The sequence below is a fragment of the Rhinolophus ferrumequinum genome, chromosome 27 (assembly GCF_004115265.2).
Source record: "Rhinolophus ferrumequinum isolate MPI-CBG mRhiFer1 chromosome 27, mRhiFer1_v1.p, whole genome shotgun sequence".
NCBI lineage: Eukaryota > Metazoa > Chordata > Mammalia > Chiroptera > Rhinolophidae > Rhinolophus > Rhinolophus ferrumequinum.
In genome coordinates this window covers 27,479,438-27,489,476 of record NC_046310.1, presented here as the reverse complement: position 1 = coordinate 27,489,476, position 10,039 = coordinate 27,479,438, and the positions used below count along the sequence as shown (strand labels likewise).

The 10,039-nt window shown below is 46.2% G+C and overlaps 1 long non-coding RNA gene across 1 annotated transcript; it reads left to right on the top strand.

Annotated features, from left to right (window-relative positions):
- Window positions 1-848: 848 nt before the first annotated feature.
- On the top strand, window positions 849-9,010 carry LOC117018677 (uncharacterized). The gene is made up of 3 exons (XR_004422281.1): window positions 849-1,068; window positions 5,353-5,442; window positions 8,894-9,010. It is a non-coding gene; the product is annotated as an uncharacterized LOC117018677 (long non-coding RNA).
- The last annotated feature ends 1,029 nt before the right edge of the window (window positions 9,011-10,039 follow it).

Here is a 10,039-nt window from a genome sequence, read left to right as displayed (position 1 = left end):
CCCCAACTTTAACCCTTACCCTCTAACCAAACACTGAAACAGAACCCGAACCTCTAAACCCAATCCCCTAATCCTGATTCCCTGAACTCTGTACCCCGAAACCTAAATCTGACTGTGAACCCGAATCCAAACCCTGAAAATGAACCCCTAAATAGAACCAGAACCCCGAAACTCATACCCCTAACCTTGAGCTTCTGAACTCTGCCCTCCAAATCTTGAAACAAAACACAAACCCTGAATCTACACCCAAACCCCAAAGCCCCAAAACGAAACCTAACCCGGAACCCCAGAACCCTAAATCCCTGTACCCAAAACCCAGAACGGAAACATGAACCCAAACCCCGAAAATGAACTTGAACCCTGAAACCCAAACCATGAAACCCGAACCCTGAACCCCTGAAACCCGAACCTCTGTACCCTGAAACTCGAACTGAACACAATCCTGAACCCAAACCTGAACCCCAAAACTGAACCCAAACCCCAAAACCCAAACACAGACGAGGAACCCATGAACCACAAACCCTGAACCCCTGAACCCCAAACACAAACATGAACCCCAAACTTGAACTGAACTCCTAAACCAAACCCCAAAACCAACCACGAACCCTAACCCTAAACACTAAACCTTAACCCTAAACATTTTTTTTAATTAAAGTTTATTGGGTGACAATTGTTAGTAAAGTTACATAGATTTCAGGTGTACAATTCTGTATTACATCATCTATAAATCCCATTGTGTGTTCACCACCCAGAGTCAGATCTCCTTCCGTCACCATATATTTTATCTAAGCCGTAAACTTTAACCCTAACGCTAACCCTAATCTCGCGAGATGCAGGGTCATGAGCCCTGCGTGAGAGCCACGGACCACATTCACGGGAGAGCCAGGAGGGAGAGTGAGAGCCGCCAGGATGTTTACCCCCGACCAGAGGTGGAGTTTGTTTTGAGAGAGCTTTGCTTCCCTCGGGATTTGCCGTGGAGACACTGCTGCTCTGGGGACAGCACCGACGTCCTTCTGTACCTGCTTCTTTCAGTGTTTCCCAGAGAAATGCTGGACAAGGGAGGAAAAGGTAAGGAGGAGCTTCCTGTGCACAAAATCTGCTGAGTCGTTGAAGGGGGGTGTTGAGCTCCAGCGGACAGAGCAGAGGCAGGGCTTGGTGTGGACACTGGTGTTTGTCATGTGATGCAAGATAGGGTTTAGTGTCGTTGTTCTACCAGCGGCTGTTTATTGTTTTCAGTGCCATTCACGTAGGTTTCATTGTAAGCTCCATTATTTTGCTTCATTGATGTCTGTGGTTTATGTCAATTCCACCCTGTTTTGCTTATTATGTTTTGTATTTTGTCGAGTGACCTGGACATATTAAAATCTCTGCTTTGTCTATTAACACATTTCAAGTTACTCACATCACCCAAGGACCAATAACTACTAATGTAGTTTTCACATAACATGCCGACTGCTCCCAAGGCGATGAGCTTCACCTCCTTGAGTGAACTTGGGTCTGCATAGGGCTTGGCCTCTATTAAATGGATGTCTTTCTGCTTTTATGGTCCGGTGTTGGCGTTGTTATGTAGAATTGTAATTTACTTTCCATTAATTTCAACCTGAAAACTTTCAATAGCATTAGATACTATCTCTGCACACAAATTGCGCAGCCGCACAGCTTCTGTTGGTACACAAAAGTTTTTAATATTGAGGAAATATCATTTGTCCATGATTTATTTCATTACTTCTGCTTTGATGTCAGATTGAAGAAACCATGGTCAAATCTTAGGTCAGAGATTCATTGCGATGTTTCCCTTCAGATTTTTAAATTTAACCTCATACATGTAAGACTTTCATCTATCTCGAGTCAGTATTTTATGGTGTCAGGTAAAGGTTCAGTCTGATTCCTCCACTCGTGGAAACTCCAATGCCCAGCAACATTTTTTGAAAATACTATTTACATAAATTAATGGTGTGCTCCTATGTCAAATAACCGAAGATGGATGCATTAATTTTTGAGCTCTTCATTCAGTTGCATTCGCCTGTATCTCTACACATGCATCACATAATGATGTTTCTGTCAATGAGATTGTAGAGACCGTGACCACTAAGCCTATAATGCTGCAGGAAATCTTCTATCACCTAGAGACGTCATACTGTCCTAATATAGCCCAAGGCGTCATTCGTGCGTTCGTGGTGATGCTTATATAAATCCTACAGTGCTGCTTGTCATCTAAAATGGCAACGCCTGCAGTTGTTTACAGTACATAGTCTTTGATGATGATAAATGACTATGTTCACGTTTATTGTATGGATTTCAATTTTATCATTATTTTCATATAGGTTGTACCTGTATTCACCTTAGTTAGTAAAGATGTCCTTGTTTTAAAGGTCCTATAAATAGAGTCAACACCCGTTAATATGAGACATAAGTCATACCGCTCAGCATACTACTTTTGTTTTTCACGTAGAGCATGTTATAGGAATCTTATTTGTCACACTGTAGTTACATGAATGTCGGATGCAATGATGTGTGCAATCAACACAAGACAGGATGATGAAAAATGTGCATAATGTGAAAATGTCCATATTTGGAGTTATGCCTGTGGACAGATGTGTGCAGCGGGAATAGGTGATGGGAGAATGAAGTCCCAGGGCCATATACATTCATAGTGCCTCCTCCCTGGGTTGTAGTAAATGAGTTACAGAAAATGGTACAGGTAGTTCAGACACATCTAAATGCACAAGGGCAAATCATGACCTGCTTCACACACGGTGTAAAGTGGTCTGTGATCTTTCTGTGATGCTCCCATAAAAATAGTGAACCAAATGCAGGAAGTAGGAAGCATTACTTATTCTAGCTGGACTTGGAAAATGTTGAACTAGTGACAATATCTATGAAGAGAATGTCTCCTTTTTGAATGTTTTCTTGGCAACTGTTACGCACTTAGAGTGGGGACAATTAAATGGGGGTTTGACCTTACTGTGATAACTGATACACACTTCAAGAAGTGAAAACTTTTTAATAATATATTTCAGTCGCACATTTAACATAAAACGTGATGATCTACAACTTTAAGTCAAGAGATAGAAAAGGGAAATCTGAGTTATAATGTTTTAGATTCAGGACTGTGTAGTTTGCACCACTGTCAAAAAGCAAGAGACTGATAAAATTGCTCTTGTATTCAACAAAGGAGACACCAGTTTAACATCTCAGCTTAGATAATATCCAAACCAGGAGACATGTCACTCTTTTTCTCTGGGCTTTTTGAGAATCTGGACCAAAATGATAAATTATTCAAGGTTCCCTTTGAGCTGTGTGATTTTTCTGTGTTACTGTGTAGAGAACAAACCAAATGAGAAGTTCCTACGCTGTAACACACTGGGTTATGCTGGCAGCAGCCTCAGTCATCTGATAGCTACTGTTTCTTCATTGCATCATTTTACATATGCTGCATTTACTCTCAAGGTGTTTCGCAGTGATATTCATGTTTACATACGGTAAATGGTTACGGGTTCGGGGGTATACAGGTGTAGGGGATTAGGGGTAAGGGCCAGGGTTGGAGATTCGGTCAGTGGTCCTGGGGAGGCCCTGGTGTGCGGCTATGAGTCAACAGTCTGTTTAAGTGCTCTGCATGTGGGAGTTATGTTTATCACAGGTGTGTTCTGTCATCTGAACACAGAGGTCCACTGTTTTGGTCCCACTCCTTACTCCAGCTCTCAGATCCTTGGTATAACTCTGTGGTCAGTCTCCAAGGCCTGGGGCCCAGAGTTTACGCCATAATCTAGCTCTGCATCTGGTGTCTGCGGTTCAGAAGCTAGTCATTCTTACCTTCAGCTCTGGGGTCCATGTCTGGGGGACAGGTCCAGCTCTGGCTCGAGTTTGGGATCTGGAAACTAGCATTTGTGGTCTGACATCCCATATCAGGCTCTGCCATCTGGTTCCTAGCATCCATGGTCTGGGTTTCAGCTTTGGGACTATCACTCAGCTAGGGTCCAGGGACTGCTCCAGAGCCCAGGCCTTAGGGTCTGTCGTCTGGCTTTGGGTCCAGGGTAAAAACTGCAGTCCCAGTTCCAGGATCTCTGTCTGGGGTCCTGATTGTGGCTCTGACATCTGTTGCCTGTCAACTGATGGTCATTGTCTCCAATTCGACAGCAACGGGAATCCAAAAATCGGGTGCATTGACAATGGAAACTTCCGTGTAAGCAGGTCAGTTGTGTGACACAGCGTGGCTGAGAGGACAGCTGGGGAGTAGCTCAATGGTGTCACAGCTCAGTTATGGAGCACCAGTGCCCTGGGGTGAGGTGACCGTGGGGTGACAGCGCTGCTCCGCGTTGCTCCACGAGTGCCAGTCTGGTCCAGTCCTGCATGCTGTACTCTATCCCTCATACACGTCTTCCTTAGGGAGTTCAGCTGGGGAGGCCATTCGTGCAAGCTTCTCCCTGAAGTGCAGTTTGCATGAGAAGACTGTGTGCAAATGGCTGCTAGGCTCCCTGTTTTAATTTGAGCAGTTGGTCAGCCAGAGCCCTTAGAAAGTGTCTTGTTTGTCAGAACTTACACATGTGTTGTTTGGAGTGTGAGGGGCAGAGGGGTAAATGGTGGAGAAACCTGGAGGCAAGCTTTTCATCCCATGTCCATCCAGCATGTGAGGAGCAGAGGGGGCGCCTGGAGAAATGGGTGAAATGAGACCTGGCGAGAAATCTGAATTCTGGCTTCCACCAGGGTGCGCAGGGCAGAGGTGGTCCTGGGCAGGAGACGTGGAGAAACCTTGGAGGTGATGTCTCCATCCTGGCTCCTGGCAGCATGTCGGGAGGGCGCATGGGGGAAAGGGCTAGGATAGAGGTAGATGAGCTATTTCCATCCTCTCACAGCTTGAGCCAGCCTGTGAGAGGGACGTGGGAGGGGGCCAGGTAAAGGGACTGGTGAAAGTTGGAGTTCACGTTTCTATCCCAGCTTCAGCCAGTGTTTGAGGAGCAGAGGACGTGCCAGGGATAAGGGTTGCATGTCAGCTGGCGGGAGTTACTCCTGAGCATGTTCTCCAGGCTGGTCTCATGTGAGTACTTCCTCCAAACTGGTTTCTGATGTACACTTCCTCCGGTCACAATTTAAAGTGATCAATTCCTGTGGTACCACTTTTTCAGATCACTAGGTGAGAAGGAAGGGTGAGTCTGGCAGGAGAGCCAGAGGCCAGCCTGGCAACACAGAAGGCAGCCAGTGTTCATGAGAGCCAGGGGCCAGAGCCTTGCCTGACAGACGGAGGCCAGAGTATCGTGCGATAGCCAGGAGGACAGAGCTGCCATCACGCCTTTCACATCCTGTGCTGGCCTATGTTTTGAGGGAACTTGTTAAACTTCTGTATCTGTTCTGCAGGTTCTACGGCTTCGAAGACAAGGCGGAACATGCTTCTGTACCGGCTTTACCTCAGTATCTCCCCAGGAAGTGTGGACAAAGAGGGAAAAGGTAAGGAGAATCTTCCTGTGCGTGAATTCGGCTGAGGGGTGGGGAGCGGTGTCAGTTATCAGGAAACTTGACAGAGAAAGGGCTTGGTGTAAAAAATCTGCTTTTCTTTGTGGAATCTGATACTGTTTAGTGCTGTTGTTTTGCGTGTGGCAAAACACGCAAATAAATGGTCCAGTGTTCCCAGCATCATTTATGTGAGTTCAATTCTGGGCTCCATTCTGCTCTACTGATCTGTGTTTGGTTTTATGCCAATGCCACCCTGTTTTGGCTACTATAGTTTGTGGTCTAATGATCTGGAAAAACTGGAACTAAAAATCTGGCTATATTTACCACATCCCAGGTCATCTATGTCACCCAAGGCTACTAAGATAGTCTCCCAACAGTGCTTCAAATTAATAAGGGGGATTAGCTTCACCTCTTTGGGACAACTGGGTCTGCATAGGTCTCGTCCTCTATAACAAACTTGGATGTGCTCTTTTTTTCTGGCGTGGTATTGACATGGTTGTTTCAAATAGATTGCTATGTAGTAATTTCACCAGTCTGGAAAACTTTCAATAGCAGTAGATTCTCTCTACACTCTGATTCCTAGGTTCAGTTTCTAGTCAGACTCTGCATCTGGTGGCCGGTGTTCAAAGTCTGATTGGGTCCAGCTTCAGGTCTGGAGCCCACATCTGTGGGATATGTCCAGCTCTGGCTCCAAGGTTTGATGCCTGCAATCTAGCATCCGTGGTCCAGCATCACATGTCAGGCTCTGGCGGTTGATGTCTAGCATCCGTGCTTGTGTTCTGGCTTCGGGACTGGCTCAACTTAGGCTACAGGTTCTGCTCCAAAATCAATGTCCCAGGGTCTGTGGTCCGGCTTTGGGAAAATGGTCAGGTCCAGAGTCGAGGTTTTACAGCCTACGGTTTGTGTCCTGAATCTGCCTCTGGCATCAGGTGTCTGTCAACCTATGGTCACTGGCCCTAAGTCAGTGTCAACAGGAATCCCCAAATTGGGGTTGCAGTGCAGATGGAATCTTTATTCAGTGCAAACAGCTCTATTGTGACACAGTACTGCCGTGAGAATAGCATAGCTGTGGTGTTACAGCTCAATTATGGGGCATCGGGGCCCTAAGGAGAGTTCCCTCTCTAGACACCTCTGCTTTACATTGCTGCATGAGCTCCAGCCGTGTCTGGTCCTGTCTGCTCTGTCCCTCAGAGACATCTTTCATACGCAGTGCACGGTGGGAGGCAGGCAGGTGGTTTATTGCAAGGTTCTCCCTGAAGTGTGGTTTGTACGAAAAGACTCTGTGTGAAAATGGCTGCTAGTCTACCTGTCTAACAATTTCAGGCATTAGCCAGCCGTAACCCTTAAGGAGGTGTCTTCTTTCTCAGAGCTTACATGTGTGTTATTTGGCATGTGAGGAGCACAGGGGTAAATGGTAAACAGACACATGGATGCAAAATTTCCATCCAGCATGTGAGGGAGCAGAGGGGATGCCTGGGGAAATGGATAAAGTGAGACCTGGAGGCAAATCTGAACTGTGAGTTCCATCAGGGTGTGAAGGGCAGCGGTGTTTCTGGGGCAAGGGACGAGAAGGTGCCTTGAGGTGATGTCTCCAGTTTGGCTGCAGGACAGAGCGGTGCTCTGGATCAGGTGTATGGTGAAACTTAGAGGTGATTTCTCCATCCAGCTTCTCACATTAGCCAGCGTGTGAAGAGACGGGGTGCCAGGGACAAGGGAGCGTGTCAGCTTGTGGGAATTTCCCTAAGCACTTTCTTCAGACTGGTTTCACGTGGGTACATCCTCTTAGTCTGTTTCCCATGTACACTTCCTCCGGGCACAATTTAAGTGAGCACTTCCTGTTGGATCATTTTCCCACAGAACTCAGTGAGCCTGAGGTGAAGACCCTTGCAGAGATCCGGGGACCAGCCTCACGTGAAAGCTGGGGAATAGAGCCACTTTCGTGCCAAAAGGGGGGTGGGGACAGCAGCCTTCACCAAGAACAGGCGATGAGAGAGCCAGTGGCCAGGACCTCCTGAAAGCAGAGAGCCACGTGAGAGCCATGCCCGCCAGTCTCACGAGAGCATGTGGCCAGGGTCTCGGGAGAGCAGGGGGTCGTGTGGTGAACATGTCCGCCAGAATTTCACGAGAGCAAGGGTTTGAGCGATAAACAATCTTGCGAGCGTAGGGGGTTCACGCAATGTTAAGGTCCGGAATTGTCCCCCTCAGACAGACAGAGAACCCGCACAATAATGCAAGTCACACAGCGAGGTTTATTTCCAGCCAGCTGGGGTCCGAGTCTCTGCCCGACGCAGCGGGTTTTAACAAGGACCCCAAACACTTAAAGCCAAGGGGTTATATAGCATTTTCAAGGCTTTCCATAGCTTCTGAGAGTACTAGATAAACTTACAGGACTTACATAGCTTCAAAGAGTATAAGATTTACTGCAGGACAAGGAGACCAGGAGTAAAAGATAAGCTACAGAACTTCTAGTCTCCATGCTGCAACTGCCCACATCCTGGAATTTTATAATTATGTTGTTTCAGGCTAGGGGCTGTTAACCCTGACCTAAAGATAGCAGTTCTCATGCTCACAGTCTCTTACAACAATAAACATGGCCACCATCATATCATGAGAGTAGGGGTTCATGTGATAAACATGGGCGCCACAATCTTGCAAGAGCAGAGCGTTGCTCGAGAGCCAGGCCAGAGTATCACGAAAGCAGACTCTCCTCCAAGAGACTCCATGATGGCTTTCATGTCCTGCAGCGGCATCTTTTGTGAGGGAACTTGCTTTTTTCACTGCGTCTGCCCTGAAGGCTCTCTGGCTAGGAGACAACATGGGATGTCCTTCTGTACCTGCCTTACCTCTCTGTCTCACCAGGAGGCATGAACGAGAGCCAAAGAAAAGGAGATGCTTCTATACTTGAACTCTGCTGAGAGGTTGCGGGAAGGGCACTGGCCACCAGAGGACCCAGCAGAGGAAGGACATACCGTGTTTCCCCGAAAAAAAGGACCTAACTGGAAATTAGCACCAGCATGATTTTTCAGGGTGCTCATAGTATAAACTAAGCCCTAATGCGTTTTTTGGAGCAAAAATTAATATAAATTCTAGTCTTATTTTTGGGGAAATACGGTAGGGTTTATTTTATATTACAAGCATCCTGAAAAATCATGCTAGGGCTTATTTTCCGGTTGGGACTTGTTTTCAGGGAAACACGGTAGTAGGGAAAATTGTTGGTTTCCCTTTCTGGTGTAAGATAGTGTTCAGTGCTGTTGTTTTGTGTACAGCTGTCCAGTGTTCCCAGCATCGCTCGTTTCTGCTCCTTCAAATTCGGGCTCGATTCTGCTCTACTGATCTGTGTTTGGTTTTGTGCCAATGCCACCCTGTTTTGGTAGTATAGTTGATTTGTGCAAACGTGATCTGGAAAACTGGAATTAGAAATCTTGCTGTGTCTCCCATATCCCAGGTCATCCACGTTACCCAAGGCACTAATGCAGTCTCCCCACAGAGCGTCTTACTCCATGGGTGATTAGCTTCACCTCCTTGGGAGAACTAGGTCTGCTGGGGCTTGTGCTCTGTAACAAACTGGGATGTCTTCTCCACTATGCTGGTGTGGTACTGACATGGTTATTTAGAATTATAACTGACTTTCCAGTAATTTCAAAAGCGTAGTTATTCTAGTGTGTGTGAAAGGAGTATCGTATTGTGGTTTTAATTTGCATTTATGTGACTAATGTTTAACATCTGTTGGAGTGCCTTTTGATCATTTGTGTTTTCTCTGGAGAAGGGTGTGTCCAAGTCTATTTTCAGCCATAAAAAAAATTAAGTACTGATAAATACTCCAACTACAAAGATGAACTTTTGTGGTATAAGTGCCTTAAAATTTGTTTTGTCTTTTTTTTTTACTGTAATGTAACTGTTTAGAATTAAGATTTTGATTGCTGAGGCATCAACTTTAAAACATGCATCTCAAATGTACTTGGCCGGCTACACAGTCACAGAGAGAGCCAGGCTGCCTCACCCATGAACTTCCCTTTTAAAAAAGCCCAGGTTGACCTAAATTTCTGCCTGCTTGAGTGAGCCTATAAAACCCATCTGCCCCTATAAAGGCAGAACCTCAGGTCTGCACATGTGCTCCCTCTCTACCCAGGACCTTACTGTGTGGCCTGGGACAGCCACGGACCCTCCACAACCTGTGAATAATAAACCTTGTGTTTTTTCTCGCAGTTCCCTGATAGTTGTTACTGAGGTCTTTCTTGCAATCATGGTAAGAACAAGGGCCGGTCCAGCCACATTGGTTCTGTTCAGGGAAATGCCCTGTTTCCCTGAAAATAAGACCTAGATGGACAATTAGCTCTACTGCGTCTTTTGGAGCAAATATTAATATAAGACCTGGTCCTATTTTTACTATGAGACCGGGTCTTATATAATATGATGTAATATAAGACTGGGTCTTATATTCAGTTTGCTCCAAAAGACACATTAGAGCTGATGTTGCAGCTGGGTCTTATTTTCCAGGAAACACGGTGTCTACAGGGGCTCATCACAAGGAGTACAGCCCGAACACGCGCCCCACGCATCCGTAGGCAACAGCATCATTACGGACAAGTTC